Raw genomic sequence first — 19,987 nt, 5'->3', positions numbered from 1 at the left:
CCCATGTGCTGTTTCAGAGCCCACGAAGTCCAAAAGGGAAGACCTGGGCTGCAAAATTACGAAGAACATTAGTGGTTTCTTGGTGCCAGTGGGCAGAGGGGGGAGCTCTGCTTTTGAGCTGGTGCTGAAATGTTTAGCAATAATTTTTCCATGAGAAATGGCAGCTGCCTGTCGGAATGAGATCTTATGTCAGCACAGGTGTCAGAGCACGAAAGAGGTTTCTGAGTTAAGTAACTGGCAAATCAGGGGGGTGCTGGGGAGAAAGAAAGATGCTTTGGAGGGTGAGAGGAAGAGGGCCATGTGTATGTAGCAAACAGCTTTAAAAGTAATTTTTAACCAGCATTATTTAAGAGCCCTTTAGAAAGCAGATCCCCCTTTCCCAGAGGCATCTGCCAACTGACAGTACAACAGGAAAAGAGGAAGCTACTTCCAAAAAGGCTTTTAAAAAAGACTTTTAGAGGCTGTTAAAAAGATGTACAATCACATTCCGCATAAACCTGTTTAAGCGGCATTTTACTGCTCAGACTGGGCTTCTTTCACTTACATTCTGCTGTTTCCCTTTACCCACTAACTCGCCACCCACCCTCCAGAGACCTCTCACCCAGGGCTAAGCAGCGGCTCTGCTCCCCACAGAATAGAGACACCAACTGCCAGTTTGCTGTTTCCCTTGTGTGCCACCTGGAGATGCAATTTTAATTCTAACCCTTTCATCTTTGCAGCAAAACATACTTCCTTACATCTGAATGCCGGCGACTTGTACTGCTTGGGAGTATTTCTAGTGGGTGTATTGTAGTGTTAAGTCTGTATCTGATGGGTTGCTTGGGTTCTATTGCCCTTTCCCATCAACCATTATCTAGCCAGTGATGTAGCTTGCATCTATTTTTTTTCATACTTCATGAAAATGCATTCAAAGTGCCCTCCACCAGTCCTTTTTTGAGTATTTGCCAGGAAACCTAAAGTTCTCAATGAAGGAAACAAGAATTATGCTCATTATTGTGTCTGTTATAATACCACATAGTAGCACTCAATCAATATTTGTTGAAAATAAAGATGAATGAAACTACAAATGAATGACTATATGATTGAATGAATGAATGACTATTGGAAGAACAGGAGTTGGGAATAGCAAAAGAAAGTGTTGGTGGGGAACACAGTTGGGGCTAGAAAAACAGCTTCAACCAGCTGGTATCCTGGAGTTCTAAAATTGCAACTCATTTGCCCCATTCTGTTTGAGGTGTCCTTGGTAGCAAAGCTGTTTGTGTGTGTGTGAGAGACAGTGTGTGTGATGTGCAGGCACACCATGGATTTCTGATGTCACCATTGTGATTTATCACTTTCCTACAGTCATTACCACATGGGCAAAGGCAAGTGGCAAATGGGTTAGGTTGATATCCACAGGCCAAGAAAATGAACTGCTGAAAAGAATTCGCATCTAACATTTTTACTTCATTTTGGCTGCAACTGGTTCACACCTTCACAAGCCCGAATGAGGTGCCCAGCTCGGGTGGCAGCTTTCCTGGGGAAGAGTGCTGAAGAGGCTCAGAGGAAAATCTGAATTTAAGCCATATTTGACACATTCATGGTGCCAGCCAAAACACATTTCAGTGAGTAGAATTATGGGCATATTGCTCCCAGTGGCATATTACATTTGTGACATAAAAAATGTGGTGGCACATTCCAATTAGTGACTTTTTTTAAAAAGCTTGCAGAATGCTGAAAATATCCAAGACTCCCAGGTTGATTGAAAATTTGGGAATAAGTAAAGATAACAACCACAGAAGCAGCAACAGAAACAACATAGAGCAATTTTGGGGTACTTCCTATGTGCTAGGCACTGTGCTAAGGTTCTTTCAAGCATCATCTTAGTTACTTCTCTTAACTTCCTTATAAGGTTGAGCCTACCATTATCTTTGTTTTATAAGAGAAACTGAACTTAGAGAACTATCCAACAGGGTCATCTGTCTGACTGGGGAGTCATTGTACCTGCTCAGTCAAGCAGGGGCTCCCTTTGTCATGCAAAAGTAGGAGAGTTTATGTGATCAATGATAAAGATGCCCCTTTTCTCAAAATTTCACATTATAATTCATCTCCTAATTAAGTATGAAACATTTATGGTTTTGGTTCCTTAATTCTGCCCCCAAACTGTTAGGCAAAAAAAGACATTTTTGTGATAGTTATATTTGCAGAGAAAGGTGAACTTATACTTTGTCAAGGTCAGCTTTAGGGGGATTCAAACAAGATTATGAAAAAAAATGAGTTAAACTTTATTTCATTTCAGGAATGTCCTCTTGTGTGGCATACATCACAACCACAAAACCTCACTTTTGCCTAATGTTACCCAGATATTAGGGGTGGGACTCCACTGGCTTTTCATTTTATATTTTCTAATAATTTCCGATTATTTGACTTGTATTTAAACAAATATCTTCGTTTCAGTTCCTTTGTCTTTAAAATAAACCCTAAAATAACAAAAGTTTCTCTAAGGAGGATGGGGTTATTTTTAGTAAGAAAGAAAAAAATGAAAAGAATTGTTTTGTGGTCCTATTTTTAAAGTACACCTTTTAAAGTTTCTTAATGCTCCAGTGGTTAAGACTGAGCTAAATGTAAAAAGGTTGTTTAAGAAAACACTTCAGAACATGCTAGAAAAGTTAAAGTCCAAGCCAAGTCCCTGGAGAGCAAAGAATGAGCTCACATGACATGGTGTCCTCTGGATCTTTTAAGGTTATTTTCTAAATAAGACCACAAGAACAAAATGAAATTATATTTTCCTTCAAACTAGTTAAACCTCAAATCCCTAGATGAGAAAATGTTTTCTTTTAGGACAGTGATATATTTCTGGTCAGTCTTTTCCCAAAACAAATACACCAAAAGACCATTTTATGCACAGGGTAAAATAAAAGATACGAACAGAGGTCATTCAAATGGTTAAGTATTGCTTTATTCACCATTTTACAAGTAACTCCCACTGGACGAGACAGATGGGTTTTGATCTTGTTACCTAACACCTCTATCATTTGTTCATTAAACTGTATCCCATTGAGTCCCTCACTTATATCAATATTTTATTTTCACTTACAGCAATACTGATTGTAAGTGACTAAATTGTAGTGGATGTTGGTCACCTACCCACAGCCTCCCTTTCTCATCCTTGTCTTTCTTCCTGACAGAACCCCAATTTTGTTCAGATATCTTTGCTCCCACAAACCCAAACACACACACGCATCCATACTTGCATAGGCACACGCATGCACATGCACACATGTGATTCAAGAGATGCTGATCCCAAGAATGGATCTTGGTTAGTCTAATAAGCCAATTAGCACATGGAATTCCCAGCAATTAATATTGTATTGAAGGTGGACACATGACTTGAGCTCGCTCAGTCATACTGACAGACTATTCTTAACCCTTGTTTGTCAGAGGGTATTTTCTCTTTCTCCTGTTAGACAAGAATAAAGATGCATGTAGCCTCAGTTGCCACTGGCTTGAATGACCTTGGTTAAATGACCTTGATTCCTGAGGATAGCAAGATGGAAAGGCAGAAAGATCCTGTTTTTGAATATACCACTGATATACTGATCATTTAGAGCCTGTTTTCCTTGGGTCTGTCTCTTCTATTAAAATAATAATTTTATTTCTTTCTTAATCAAGTTTGAGATGGGATTTTGTTACCCACAGTCCAAAGCATCCTATCTAATAGACAAGTTAAAAACACTTAGCAAGAAAGAGCAAGAAGTAATCAGATCTTGAGGAGGTTGAACATTCATTACTGTAGTTCACTTATTTGATCTCCTCTCTCCTGTTATCTGGCTTACTTCTTGGCATCCCCTTTGCTGTCATTAGCTGAAAATCCCTTAATTCTCTACTTCTCATCATAAATTGGGGATGTGCAGTTTGGGAGAGTACTGCCCTTAGCAGTTTAGACTGCTTGTGCTAAGGAGAGATGGTACTGAGTGGAAGGCGTTAATCAAAGAATGCAGAAAAATAATGTCTGGACAATTGTTTTATTCCTTTTCCTTGGAAGTTATAATTTACTCTATTCTAAGAAATCCACTTATGTAAAATAAATTGATTTCTATTTTTTTCACTGGTAAGTTCAAAATTCTCTTTGTACCTTTGACTTCAGACTGATGGATAGCACATTAAATAGGGGAGGCATATGGAGCCTCATCCAAAAGCCTCCCTTTCCTCTCACAACCCTATAAAGCACTTGGCGTGCTCAGATAGAGCTGGGCTGAACTGCATATTTCACTGCCAAGTAATATTCATGAAGATCCTATTTCATGCATTGACGGCCACTTAAGGAATGAAACAGGACTACATAATCAGTCCAATTTAATTCAATTTGTTTTATGCAGCCACATTCAAGGTTACAACAAGGTATGTAGAATCTGCTCTTAGACTTCCTGTAGGATCTCAACAAACATTTACAGGGAAGGAATTTAGGGGAAAATGATTTTGCTCATAAAACACATATATAAGAGTGTTATATTATTGGCGTGTCACGATTGTTTTGTAGATTCAGTTTGATGTACTATTATGGGTGGATAATAAACCAAAAGATAACCAAGGTTTATCATACCAGCCTACATCAAAGAGAAAAAATAGAGTTTTCAAACTCAACACATAAATAAAAACTGTATACAATTCCATGCTTTGAGGGAGAGTAACTAAAGAGATGGAAACTCTTAGATAAGAAAACATCCCAAATAAAAAAATTCAGACATTCTGTTAGGAAATCTACCAGTTACAGAATCTCTAACTCTGCTTCAGATATTTCACCAAAGGCACCAAGTTTCTCCTGGGAATATCATCCTTCTGTTGGGTGTACTCCTTTGGTCAGAACCATCTGGGAGACTGGTACCAACTTTCTTGGTCCCAAAGATCTTTTTTCTGTGTCCAAAGGAAACCAGATTACAAGTAAAGGAAACTAACATACAACATGAACAATATTAAAGCATGCAAATGTAGTCCACTGTTTTATAAAGAGGACTCTCCATTTACTCTTTGCAACATTGAATATGTTCTTGCCATTTGCCATAAACTGTCCTAGGTCCAGTGATAAAAGTAAGACCGAGTGTCCTTGTTTTTTAGATGCCTACAGTGTGATAAGCAAGACCTGTATAATCCTGTACAGACTTTTTAAAAGACGTGTTACAGGATCATGCATTAAGAAATCTAAGCCCAGAGTGGGGCGGGATAGTGAGGGTCAGGGTAAGCTTCCTGGAGATGCAGGATCTTGATCTTTATCCTGAAGATCCAATAAGATTTGTCAGGTGAAGAAGAGCAGGGAAGACTTCTGGAAAGAGGAAAAAATGCAGCACAGTTGGGAAACTACTAGTGGTTTGGCATTTTCTAGCTGAGGCATAGATTGGGAGGAAAATGGCCCCAAAGTAGGCACAAATGTATCGTGGAAACTCTTATAGGCCAGGCTGAGGAGTGTCAGCCTCCTTTTTTGGAGGATTTTAATTTGGGGATTATCTTGATCAGGTTTGTATGATGGAAAGATTATTCTTGCAGCAGTGGTAAGAATGGATTGGAGGTAGACAAAGCCAGTTAGGGGTCTGGTGATAAACAAGGTAGGAGAAGACAAGAACCTGAGCTAAGGTTGAAAACTGCGGGGGAAGGGGGGGCGGATAGAGAGAGAGAGAGAGATAGAGATATAGAGATAGAGATAGGGAGAGATAAATATTAAAAATGGCTCAGAACCTGAGTAGACAGTGGTGCCCTTCACTAAGATAGAGGATACTGGATGAGAGCAGCTCTGGGGGGTTGAGATGCCTGTAGGGCATAGAGTTTAAGATGCCCAGGAGATAGTGAGACCTTTAAGTCTGGATCTCAAAATGGAGATGCTGGCTGTGGATTCAGACTTTGGAGTCATCAATGTAATGTGGTATCTGTACCCCTGGATATGGATGTGCTCACTTCAGGAGAACTGCAGAGGTAGAGAGAAGAGAGATGAGAGAAGGAGATCCCAACGTTTTAAAGGTGGACAGGGGAGTATTCCTAAAAAGAGACTGACCTGAAAGACAAAACAAAACAAAACAAGTGTGTGGTGTCATAGACTCCTAGGGAGGATGGGGTGTCTACTACATTCTCCAGAGTCTCTTCCAGCTCCTGGAGAAATGCGTTTCCACATGGGGCTCTGCAGACATTTTAGTATAGGCTGCAATGCCTGCCATTATTTGCCCCAATGCCTCCTCCTGGCCAGAATTTGTGCAGTTGAACTGTTGGAGCTCACAGCAGCATAGTACAGTCTACACAGACTGTGCACTATCCAGATTTCCCTTCCTATGCAGACTGGCAGGTTTTCCTTGATGTCTTTGCATTGCTCTCTTGGTAATATCTTTGCTTACTCTTCATGATTCTAGGCCTATTTGGTGGTCTAGTGTATCACAGGAAAGCTTACAAATCCCTGCTGAACTTAAAGGTAATCAATTGTTTTTGTCAAAATCTTTATCCTTTAGGACAAAGCTGCTTGAACTAGGCTATTTCCTTTCTAGACTGTCATACATGATTTTTTCTTTATATCAGACCTCAATGAAGCCACTAGATAAGTTTCTTTTTAGTTACTTACAAAGAAAAAAAATTCCTTTCTTTTAAGATTACTATCTATCCTTCATTAATAGGGAAGTTGCACCTAAAATTGCACACAATCTTGATTTTTTTTAACATCTCTCCTCAGTAAGAATTGGAAGCCTTCCCCAAGGTTTTATCTCCTCTTTATTCTGGTATTGACAAGGGACTCCAAATGTCCCTGAGATTCTTCAAACTAGGCACCATTAGTTTATGTTCACATGTCAAGAACCCACTTCAACTTTCCCTCTTCTCTTCACTCTGGTTGGAAATCCATTTTAAAGAGATTTCTAAGGCGGCAGGCTCAGGAATCTGCTCTTAATTGTCATAACTGTGAGCATAGGTGATAGATAAAGCTCTATATTCTTGACCCATCCAGAAGGGATTAGAGAAGTGGTGATGTTTGAAATATTTACCAAGTGGTATGGCTCAGACACTAATTGATCAGAATGGACGCTGGACTGGTGCATACCCACTGAATATCTGGGGTCAGTTGTCAACAAATTCAACACTAGATTTAGCAATGGTAGATCCTAATCTATTTCATGGCCAAAAGACTCGATCATGAAAGAATATCTATTTATTTCTCAAATAAGTTTCTAAACCAGCAATTTATAAGAGTCATATTTACTAAATACCAGCTACATATTGTAACCAACCTAAGATCGAAGCATTTTGTTATCCATTGCACCCAACACAATGCCTTGCATAAAAGTGTTCATTAAATGGATACTGAGCTAAACTGAAATCCCGTCTTCTAAATTTTAAATGCCAGCTAGTTCTCTTATATAAAATGAAATGTATTTCTACTGACTAACATATATATGACTTTAAGTTTTACGGCAAGCGCATTAGGGAAATTATAGGGATTAGCAAAAGAAACACTGGAAAACATTCTGAAGCATACTACCAAAAAATTAAAACCATAACAAACTTTTGGTAGTGCACAGGGATGAGGTCAAAAGGAAAATCTGAAAGTGATTAGAGACCCTACAAATCATAATGTAGCCTGAAACAAAAGGCTAATTTCTGTATTCATGTAACATGCAAGTATGGGGAGAACACAAAATCTAATCAACTCTGAATGTTCTATTCATTATATACAAAGCTAGTACTATTGGCCTGTTATTAATAGAACTATATTCTAATGATGACTCCTTCACTTTGTTTTCAATTTCTGGCTTCATGCTCAGGAAATTCATCACCATTTCAAGATAACTCACATATTTATCTAATTGTTGACTAAACTGTTGTCTAAATTGTTTATTCTTTGTCCATAAATCTTTAGTCCATATGGCATTCATGTTGTGTAGAGTATGAGGAAAGAATCTATTTTTCCCAAGTTATTAGTGTATCTATCGTGTTACCCACATCTCCCCAGTATCAAGCACAGGAGTCTCTCAATAAATATTACAGAATGAATAAATTAATGAATGATGAATACAAATCTTCCAAACACTCTTACCAAGTTTCCCTTGGGACCTGTAAGTGATTGCAAGACTGACTCAAATTAAAGTGAAGAGCCAGGCCGAAAGCTAAAAGGCCCTTATGAGGCTGATATCTGTTGCTCTGGGCTATAATTAATTGATCTAACTTGTTATGAGAATATACTGAGATATACATTGAGGGATGAAAAGGGAAGATGTGTTTTCCTTTTAACTGTGTATTTTGTGTCCTGAGAAATGTATATATTTTACATTTACTGCATATGTGTCCCTACACTTTGAATTTTTGTATTTGAGATACACATATTTGAATCTCTCTTACTCTCTCCCCATCTATCATAATCTATCATCTATCTAAAGTATATATATGTGTGTGTGTGTGTGTGTGTGTGTGTATATATATATATATATACACATACATATACATGCTGAGTATAGAGAGACACAGAGAATAATACATAAGACTATGGGCTCTCAAGACTGCCAGGATTTTAACTTTGGTTCTGACAAAATACTAGCTGGTGATTTGGGTAAGAAGCTTAACTGCTCTGTTCTCCAGTTTTAACTTTAAATTGGGATGCTTGACTATTTCATAGCATTGTTGTGAACATTAAATTTACATAATGAATTTAACATAGTGCTTGATATTGTAAACACTCTAGAAAGTGTTAGCTTTTTTGTTATTATACTCATAGTTTTCCCAATCATCTTGTTTAGTTTTACTCCTTAGGTAACAGAATTAAAAATATTTTTAAAAAGAACATATAGGATTATATGAATGAGAGAAAAGAAAAATCACTCACCTAGCAAAAGCACGATTGCTTTATATCTCATGGAAAATATACAATAGTACATAGGGACACTAGAACCACAAAAGAAAAAATATCTTGGGAAGAACAGTGTGTGGTTTAGGTTTAAATTCCAAAAGATAAAATATATTGAAAGTGTAAACTCAGAGGCATATTTTGCTTCCACACAAAAATTAAGAACTAAAAAATCAAAATGACAGACTTCTGCTAATCTGCTTACGAAGGCATAAATTGTTAATCGGGCTTCAGGCAACATTGTTTACTATCAAATTTAATAAAAAGTCCGCCTGGAGGAAGGAGAGGGCTGGTGGCCAGATTTTGAAAGCTGGGCAGCACTATCAACATGTTTAGACCCTCTGGCTCTCAGGACACCATTGGTAGGGTTTCCTTTGAAATCGGCTCCTTTTATAGGAGTCTGAATTATTAAAAAGTAAGTTATTAGCATGGGATAGAAAAATCATGGTTTTACTGACAGGAATGAGTTTGAAAGGGAAATAACTCAGGAAAATATTTATTTAAGAGATTCTTTTGCAGTTTGAATGTAAAAAACTTCATTCAGTAAGCATTTATGGGTTCTTACCACGTGCCTCCATCTGCTACTGATGCCCTCATCCTACAGCTGTGACCTTGAGATGGAGACGTGATATTTTAAAGCCAGTTTCTCCACCCCCCACCCCCTCCTCCCACGAGGATTTATCTATTCCATAAAGCATCTTATATTTGTATCAGGTGGGTTTTTGCTGTGCCTGGAATCAAATAATGAATTTTCTAAAAGTCTGAGATGAATATCCTTCTTAGGAACACTTGTCAGTCAGGTAAAACCTAAATTGGAAATCATTTGACAAGCACTGCACCTCCTTAGCAGTCAGATCCTCCATAGCTGCATCGTAGCACCTGGATTATTGAGTTTTACATGCAGCTTAAATCTCATTCCTGCTTTAAATAAAGACTTTCTTCATAATGTCATGGATATGAGTGCATATTTCCTAATTATAAAACAAGGCCATCAGTTTGGTTCTCGATTTCTTTGATTGGTTTCTCTAACTAGCCATGATGAAAAGATTATCATACAGAGAAAAAGGAAGAAAAAATAAGCCATTTAAAAATCCATTTAAATTTAGTGACAAATTGGAAAGCAAACTATGCTCTATTAAGGTTCAGAACTTTTGGGGTACAAAGCAAACTTCTTGTTCTTTAGTGCCTAAATAATACAGCTGAGGGTTTCAAAAAGTTCCCCGCTCTCTGTATACTATATAAAAATCTTTCACCACATCACATTAAACTCAGTCACTTGAGAGCATTTTTCTCTTATGTAGCTTCTAATGTCATATTTTAAATAACTGTCCTATTTAGAGTAGTATTTGGTGAGAAAGTGGTTATGTGCATGATCACTAGAAATTATGTACCACTTTGCTTTCTATGATGATCATCTCCTTTACTTAAGTTCTTTGTGTTTTAGAACACAAAGTATGCACTCATTCAAATTCAAGGGGAAAAGTTCTTTAAGAAAAATAAACCACGATACTATGTGGAAAGATAGGTTCTAGAATGAAAAGCAAAGTTGAGGAAGAAAAGCAAGTATCATGTGATATAATTTTTTAAAAATGGAACTCAAAGTATTTGGCATGCTTGCCCTCTATTTCAGAGGCAGTGGATCTGCAGGTAAATATACTATCTACGAATGCAAAAGTTATTGCAGAACTAGTTGCTTTCGGTATCTGCAGGTTTGGGACCACCTTCTCCTGAGGACACTACATAGTGAAGTAGCCTCTTCATTCTCTGTCTTAAACAAGAACTGTTTGAAATATAACATTTTGATAAAAAGGTAGTCGGAAACAGAAGAACTGTGGTACTGATACAAATGAAAGTCAGAAACAGAAAAACTGCTACTGATGCAAATGAAAAGACCTCCCTTATAGAATCAATTCATAATGTAACACTGACAAATCCCAACTAGATACTTTTAAACAAGTAGTTCAATATAAGGATAATTGCTGGGAGATACAGTAGCTCTACTTGGTTCAAATTAGGGTTCAGCAGTAAGAAAACAGTCATGGTGGATTTTAACATTTTGGATGGGTGATTACTTAGTCTGACCACACTGTTTGATTGGCTTTAAATTAGAACCTATTGCTAAGGAGAGCTTAGAATATTTCAGTTGAGTGTGCAATTGAGCACTTTCAAAAATTTTATAGACATGGATGATGGCAGATTAATGAAACACTCTCTTTTTTGAATCCTGCAAAAGGAAATTTAAACTTTCCAATTAAAATATGATTAGCTCAATTCACAAGTGAAACCTACACTAGAAGGCAGTTGTTCTGAAGTAAAAATCATACTTTAAAATACAGATCAACAGTTTATAAAATTCTTGTTTGTCTACAATTATATAAAGTTCACCCCTTTTATAATTTAAATGGTTAAGTTGAGCTGTGTTTGCTCTGATTTGTCAAGTTAGATATTAATTTAAAACTTTATTTCCCACTGAATAACAAATAGACAAATTCATTGTTTATGACACATTCTGGTCATGAGTATGACAAAGCACAGTTTTAGAGGACCTGTTAATATACTTAAAATTGTATTAGTACTCCAAGCATTAGTATTACTCTGTACGATTTCATTAAGGGACTGAAGGATACTTTCTGTTTGAATGATTTTTGATTAGTTTGTGTTTCGGGCTGTTTTAAATATTAGTATAATTTCTCTTTATTCTTTGGTCATCCATGTAAGAAGGAAGAGAACATGGTCAATCATTTCACAACATGATGTTATTCATTATCTAGCCCAATGGTCTCCAGACTTTTGGATTTCATGAACATTAACAGTTTAAAAAAAGGGGGTGGGGGTTGACATTGGATTGGTTGCTAATTGTTTTGCCAAGAAAAAATCCAACATAATCTACCTATGCACTTTCATGAAAGAATTGACACTAACTCCAAAGAAGTAGGAAGGTCATTGTCTGAGTCTTCTGAGTTGAAAAAGTTGAGATTTATGGGAAACTCAATAGATTATCCTCATTTTTGCACTGACCAATACATTATTTTTTCAAAGATGGGCATTTGACTTTGGATAGTCTGGGGAATCACTGATTAGGTAAATTTACTCAAAACTGCCATAAGGCCATTACAAATAAAACAAACCCCAAAACTTTATCACATGCCCCATTCCTCCCAAGAAGTTTTCAAAATTTCAAAGGAAAATTTTAATTCTCTTTTGTAATAGGAGCTATGAAAAATGCTATGGACACAGGAGATTCCTAGAGATGCCTAAATCCTTATTTTCTCCATAAGTTTCAATGTCTGTCCATTCACAGAATACTTACAAATAACAATGTTAAAGATTTAAATTTCCTCTTTATTTTTTAATGTCAGAATGAAGTGGAGATGCTAAAAAGCAATGACCTCAATAATGAGAAGTCAAGCTACAGAAGACAGAGCTAGGGATAAAGAATAAAATGAGTTTAGTATATCCATGGACAAGTCACTTCATCTCAGTAATTATCAGTTATATCAAATGTAAAATGAGGTGCTTTGAGCAAAATCATCTCTAAGTTCCTTCTTGCATCTCACATTCTCTGAATACATGTATAATTAACAAACTGCCCTTGAGGGCTAGATGAACTGCATGACTTTCTAAATGGTGGCAATGGAAAAAATAGGGTATAATGAAAATGGCTTATCGATGTCAACCATATATAAAATTTAGATAATATTACTGTGTTGTTAAGAGGGTTCTTTTAGGGGGGTTATGAAATTTTTCATGGTAAAGAAATCATTCAGAACAAGTACTATACTGTGAGGTTAATGACATAAGAAAATGTGGTCATAAAAGAAGAAAATAATTATTTTACTTATCGGATAAAGAAGGAAATCAATACTCAGTTCTCTCCACAAATGCTATATGCAGAGCGAATATGCCAATGCCACTGAGAAAGGTCTGATGTCCTCAGAGGGTATTAAGATGTCGGGATGCCACTATGTCAATGAAGAAAATAGTTGTCCTTTCTAGCTCCTTCCCTAATGTGCCACCTTCGACATGAGACTCTCCATGAAGGCAGGAGAAGACAATTTATTCTCTTGTAAAATGCACTTGCAGTATGAGCAGACAAATGGACCATACAATATTTTTACTACAATTATGAACTCTAACTTATGCTTACAAATGGCTTTTCAAAAATGAGTAGCCTACAAACATTTTCCTCAGTCTTAAAATGTGCAAAATAATGAAATCATTCCGATTTCTTCTGCTGCTCTATATTTTTCAAAGAGAGTCACACTTTTACTTCTAAGACATCACAAGTATTTGTGAACAGTACATTCGTTAAGTGCTTTACTCAAACCGAGATTCCCTGGAAATTCAAACCAAAGAAAAGGGCTAAAAAAAGAGGATACAAATATAACATTTTCCTTTTGACTTACAGTGTAATTAATTGTTATGCAAAATATATGTAAAACACTAAGAAGAGTATGTGACATGTAGAAAAGCTCAGTAAAGGATAGTTTATTATTATGATGATAATTATTATTATTTGGATTTATAAAAATTCTGAGCCTACTGATCAGAATTTTTTATCTTGACAGAATACACACACTCACACACAAATTTTATTTATGTATTTATTTATTTTAGGCATGTGTGTAAGGTGGTGGGAGTGGTAGGGGTAGAGACGAGTGTTATTTCAATCTTTCATCATGTGATATCACATATAGGATCCAAATGGGTGATGTATTTGGTTTGTGTTGTTATTGTATACTTTTGAGATGCAGGTTTCAGAAGGACACACAGATTATTTTACTTATAGGAAAACAAAAATAACAGGAGGAAAAGTGTAGCTACCTTTCAAAGCACTGAGAAACCTCTTTCTTCAGTTCTGATGAGATCACAGATCACTTTAAAAAAGTGTACCCCTCTCGCTAATTTATGACCCATCCAAAACAATCCATCTCCTTTAGGTGGTGATTTGTTGTTTTTTTTTTTTTTAGGATATTTCAAATTTGCATGCTACAGTAGAGAGGAATAGTGTTTATAGACATATCAATAATGCAATCATATTTATAAACTTGCATTTAATAGTGGCATTATTTATAAAGTGAAAAATGCACACTTTTTAAAAATAGCAATTTTGTTTCTATTTCTAACTGAATGCCTCCCACTTATGTAAAAATTTACCTCCTCATTTCTGTCCATTTTACTCAGTAGGCCACTGCCTCGATTTAATTTGTTTTCATTCCTATAACTTATTAGGTCTTTCGACTATCTTTTGGGCAGACCTACAAATTTAGAAAATTATGGAAAGAGAAAAACACAGTGCTCTTTCAAGTGATAAAGTTAAGATAAATCATACCCTTTATGTTTCTCGTTTTCTTCATAAGTTGTTCTCTTCCACAAGATAGCACTGCATATATTAGGAAAAGCCATGGACACCTGCTGCCCAATGATACTGCAAATCAAATTTAATAGTTACATTCTGGTTTTAATTAAACTCTTCTTGTAAATCTCAGCAAGGTGATCTGATTAATTCAGGGAGTGAGCACCCAAAAGAGTCAGTGTGGCGATGATAAACAGATGAGAAAGGGTAAGATAATCTCTAGTGTGGCGATGATAAACAGATGAGAAAGGGTAAGATAATCTCTATATCTGCAGGGATGGGGCACACAGCACCCTCTGCATTATGCTTCTGCTATACATCTATGTGTGTGTGCTCAGAGCATTTGTCCTTCTGTAAGTTTTTGTAGTTGGAAGAGCGGAAAATTTCTGGAATAACTGCTGGTTACATCTGGCTCCTTCTTACCCAGTATTTTGGCCTGAAGAATCTGACTCTATTTTATTGGGGTAGTAAATGAAGTTGCACTACTCTTTGAAGTGTTATTTGTACTTTTCTCCTCTTCTTTTATTCCTCCCTTCTTTGAGGGTGAAAGGGGAACAACAGTCTATATACATTTGGTTCAGCAGATAACCAGAGAGACTCTGAAGTTCTTCATATGACTGCAGTGGAAAAAAAGGTAGCTTTTCCTAGGATTAGTAGCTTCAAAAACTGTAGTCCTGCTAGTCTTTATAAGAAAAAAGCTTGACAAAAAATTATTACTGTTTAGATCCAGAAAAGTGCCTCAACCTCTCATCAGAGTTTGCCTTCAAAAGAAAATAATAATCCCAAATGCAGAGACAAAAGAATGAAAAGAAAACCAACCCAGACCCTACATTTCTACATTTCTTTCTTACATTTCTATATTTTTTTCTCTAATATTATTAGAACAGTGTCACAAACAACCCAACTGGAGATATTCCTCTCCTGTCTGTGTATGTGTGCCTGTGTGTGTGTGTGCGAGAGAGAGAGAGAGAGAGAGAGAGAGAGAGAGAGAGAGAGAGAGAGAGAGATTGAGCATGCTTCAACTTTCTTCTTTCAGCAACTTCCCTGTTAGCACAGTGTTCTTGAGTCTCTGTATTTAGAATCATCATTCAGAAATGATGTACGTTTTTACCTTTTTATGAAGCAAATAAGGTAGGCTCAGTAGACATTAACTATGCTGAAACACTAAAAAATGCAATTCAGACTGACTCATTGCTTGCTATTTTATAAGTGAGACCCTAATTCTCGATTTTTGAACCCAAAGAATGGGCTGTTGTGACTAAACAAGCAGCACTAGGGAACTGGCTGTGCTGGATGTTATCTCACTGGGAACACTTTTCAAACGTTAGAGCAGATTTTTGAATTGGGAGTTGAAATCTGCAGACTGTCAGCGAAGAGGCTGATTCATCACACAGAACTTATCTTACCCCAAGTTCAAGCCAGAGTTTTTTAAGGAGTAGGTTATCTAAAATGTGCTGTGATACATCAGAGGAAAAAATTAAAAACTCAAAGAACAAGGGTGATATGTACATCTAAACATCTTTTGGACTTTTATTGTGTGCTTTGGTGAAAGGGGACTTCTTTGAGCTAGAAGCTTCCAGTTCAATACAATTTTTGAAGTTCCATGAATCTCTAAAAGGGCAATTAATTTTTTTCTACAAATATTTATTCAGTGGTGGGGGTTCTTTAATAGTGTGGAAAGTTTTGAGTCATAATTATATAATAATACAATCAATAATTATTGATATATAACATTGATAATCAATATATCAATAATGATATATTGGCAAATAATATATTCAGTATAATATAATCATGTTATTGCCTAAATTAGAGTTAAGGAAGTAGTCTTGGCAAAGTCAGAAATAAGAAAATCTTACAGATGCCCATGAATTCTTCATTAATTGGCCATTGTTTCCATCTGGAATCATGGGAAAGTTATCAAGTGTACATAACCAGAAAACTTTGCTAATACTTGAGCGCCTTAGAGCAACTACACAAATAATAGCAATAAAAAGGCATTAATCTGGCACAAATGTCAAGATAGTGCTTGGAGAACATTAACTTGTATATGGAGAAAAGCTGTTATGCTCCTTTTATGATATATAACAAAATCCATGCTGTAAATCAACTAAAGGGAGAAATGCATGGAGTAACCCATTAGAGGTCCCTTCCAACTAAAAAAAGTTTCAGTAGTTCAAAGGATGCAGCCTTACTGAGTTGACATTCATGGCTGCAAAGCAACTAGGGGCCAGAAGGGGGGATCACACACTTTAATTCCCTAGGAAGATACGTGCTTTTTAATTCAGAATATTTGTCAAATTTCTCTTTTTTTTATTGCTATGTGTGACAGTCACTCAGTTATCCCTGATTAGATCTTCAGAATTTGTTGTTCCAACTTATTGACAAATTTGCAATAAAGAAGTGTCATTTGTTACCCTGCACCTAGAGCTTGCTTTTGAGAAATTTTAGTTGTTTCAAGTATCTTGGAACAGTACTTTAGGAAGATAAATATTTTCTTAACAAAGGAAGAGTGCCTCAGAGTAAGTTTTTAATTGCAAAGCTGATGAAAGTGGTGGGTGGAGGTGGTAAGGTACACTTTTTTAATAGTAGGCAACTTGGTAGAAAATGATTTTGTTTCTATACAGTATCTTTGGAGAGTTAGCATTGAGAAATGTAGTTGAAATTAAGTGGTGTAAAAGCTAGGTAGGAAAGGGACTAGAAGTCTTTATAGACACCAGCTTGTCACTTCCTTATGATGGCAAGAAAAGATAATTGTAGGGAAGTAGAGTAGAACTAAACATTCTGAAATGTGCTGCTGCCTCTTACATTTTTCTGAAGAAATTGGTTATTTCCTCCACTTCAAAAGTATGCCATGAACTAACAAAAGGTGAGCTGCCTTTTAATTCCACCTCCCAATACTTTCTTAATTAGAACACACCAAAGAGAGCAAATGGAGATGAGATACAATCCTATATGGTTTTCTTTTGAACACATTTTTGGATTCCTTTTAAGTTTCTGAGCTCTGCATTGAAAATCTGGCCCCTGGCATAAACTTTGCCCTCCTACCTATGACATAATGAAGACATCTGCTTGATCATATTCCCTTTCTTCACACAACTTGTCTGCATCTCTAAAATAGCAAACAAAGAGTCATGCAAGTGCTATAACACAAAGGATGACTCTCAAGCTAAATTGGAAGAGTTTTTTTTTTTTTTTTTTTTTTTATCCCAAAGCAGAATCCTATGGGTTTTCTTTTTCAGATAAAGCCATCAGCAAGAAAAGAAAGGAAAACAGCAACCCTAGCCATAGCAACAAATGTTGCTTTGGCCAAACAGCAACCTTGGTATAAGTATAACTGCTATTCATTCTTAGAAGAATTGTATATCATAGGGTATATCTCTGCCTTCCTCTTCCAACGCATGGAGGAGTCTGCACCCCTCAGAACACCCATGTTTTGCATGTGCGCCCCTCCAGTGCAGCCATAGAAGTACACACCAGCCACTCCGGCAATATTCTTGCAAGAAAAACCTCTTCTTCCCCATATTATGTACTTCAGCAAGTGAAAGCGAAGAGTGGCTAGGACACAGGGTTTAGCCTTAAATTCTAATACACATCTATAGTGTGAATATCATAATTAAAATGTATTTTCCAAAAAAAAAAAATAAATAAAAAATTGAAAAGAAAAAAAAACAAACGAGAGAGGGAAAGAGATGTGTTGCTATTTCAGATGATTAAACTTCTTGGTTCTTGAACGTTTTCGATAGTTAACTCAGGTGAACAGCCCTTTGCACTAGCAGAAACCTGCATTTAACTTCCCATAAAATATGGATTTTATTGCAGCAGTGACAATACTTCTCAGCACCATTCTGACCTTTCTGGCATCTCCATTCTCATAAAGTAACACTTCCTGAAGAATATCTAACTAGAGAAGAAGTAAACCCAGCTCTGCAGTTGCTGCAGTACACAACATTGCAAAGTCCCCCTTTATTAAACGCATTGGGGGCTCCCTGTTACCATCTCACTTTCCCTGCAGCAGGCACCTGAAACCAGGCGCCCTCGGTTGGCTCTCGCACAGTCCGCGGGTGGCGTTAGCCCCCAGATTTGCGGCTGGCCAGCCGTGGAAGAGCACGAGCGGGTTGCGTCTTCCATATGACTTTTCCCTGGACGCTGTGCTCCATTTTCGGAGTCCAATGTTAGACTTTCCTTGCAAACTAAGCATTCCTGTCCTATATGAGCCAGCAGGCTTTACCCCAAACGTGCAAGCTAACAGTTTTTCTTTAGCTCCTTCTTTTAGCCAAACCATCTCTTTAGCTTAAGTTTTCCTTCTTGGGAGCATTCACTAGTTTTCAAGCTACCTGACTTTCTGCTTTACTCAAAAAGCCAAGAAACATAACTCTGCTAGAGCCGTCACTGCACAGATCCTTGAGATGTGGGTAGGTGGAAATAAATCACGCCCCGAACAGCTCCTCGGGTCCTCCACGCACCAGCGCCCTTGGTAATTGACCAGCCAACTTTGCAAATGAGGGTGCTCGGCCGGCAGCCTCCGCCGGCGAGGAGAAAGGCAAGAGGGATCTTCTGCGGGCCCCGTTACATTTGCCCCCACCAAGCCCCAAGGCGGATCGATCTTACCAGCAGGCGGAGGAGCGGCGCCCAGGCTCCCCGGGAAGCGGCGCCCGTCCTGGGCAGCGGCAGTCGCACCGCCCGCGCAGCCGGACCCGCGCGCCCGCCCCGACCGGGACTCGCAGTTGAGCATCCCTCCCAACTCCGGCGCACGGCACCCGCCGGGCGGAGAGGGCTCGCTCTCTCTCTCTCTCTCTCTCTCTGTCTCTCTCTCTCTGTCTCTCTCTCTCTCTCTCCGATTGGCTTCCATCAACGCTACAGAATTAAAAAAAAAACAAAACAAAACATGCACAATCACCTCCACTGTCAACAGAGAACGAACCCACCTCTGCTCGTCCTCCTGCGCCCGGGGAGACCCTGCGACCAGCCCAGGCTGCTCCTGGCACCGCGGTCGCCGGCTCCGCGTTTGTTGCTGCGGCGGCTGGAACTGCGGCTCCCAGGATGGGAAGGTTACCGGCTCGGGAGAGCTGGCTCTTGTGGGCACACACTGATTTGCAAGTGAATGAAGTGGGAGGGAGCAAAGAGAGGAGGACTTTGTTAAAGAGGCCCTGTGCCTGCCCCCGCCCGCCCCCTCCCCTTGACAGAATGACTCCCTGTGTTTGAAGTCCTGAGCAATTCGCTCTCTGTAACCCTCGCTCAGCCCTAGGCTTTCCCTTCTTTTTCTTTTTTTTTTTTTTTTTTCAGGGTCGGGGGCGGGGGAGGGGGAGTTGAGACATAAGCAGAACTTGTGTGACCCCGTCTGTTTCCTCCTTTATACTAGCAAAATGCACCTTGTGCTATTATCAGCAAGGGTCGGATGTTCCCTTTTTTCGCCGAGCAAGCAATTACAATTCCCAGGGACACAGTACTTCGTGGCGCTATCAGTTGGCCGGTTTCGTGTTAGAGCACGCGATACACGCACATATATAAAGCAAACCCGGTCTCCTGAGATAGCAATACCGATGGCTTTTCTTTACAGCACAAGCAGGCATTCTCCAGACGCCAGCAGACAGAGTCATACATGTCTTTCCTTCTCTCCTTCCAAGAAGACAGGTTTTTAGGTGCTTCATGGTCTCTCTTACTGGTTCGGAGTGAGTAATCCCAGGATGTTGTAGCCTGAAGCCCTGCCTCTAGGGCTTGCAGGAATACTCAAAACCTGAAATCTTCAGGCTCTCCAACCACTTATGGCTGATTCCATCTTCCTA

At 38.2% G+C, this 19,987-nt stretch overlaps 1 protein-coding gene across 3 annotated transcripts in view; it reads right to left on the bottom strand.

The window, feature by feature from the left end:
• CDH6 (cadherin 6) overlaps positions 1 to 19,361 on the bottom strand; it is a 132,250-nt gene extending 112,889 nt beyond the window's left edge. For 2 of the 3 annotated variants that reach the window (XM_037798906.1, XM_037798907.1), the window contains exon 1: positions 19,130 to 19,361. The gene's annotated coding sequence lies outside the window, so the exon portion shown is untranslated. Of the gene's footprint in view, positions 1 to 18,812; positions 18,964 to 19,129 lie in introns of those variants that run through there. The other variant, XM_037798908.1, reaches the window with a different exon arrangement.
• Between the last annotated feature and the right edge of the window lie 626 nt (positions 19,362 to 19,987).

This window comes from Choloepus didactylus, chromosome 11 (genome assembly GCF_015220235.1).
Source record: "Choloepus didactylus isolate mChoDid1 chromosome 11, mChoDid1.pri, whole genome shotgun sequence".
In the NCBI taxonomy this organism is placed as follows: domain Eukaryota; kingdom Metazoa; phylum Chordata; class Mammalia; order Pilosa; family Megalonychidae; genus Choloepus; species Choloepus didactylus.
The sequence above is the reverse complement of the archived record's forward strand: the minus strand, read 5'-3'. Positions and strand labels throughout refer to the sequence as shown.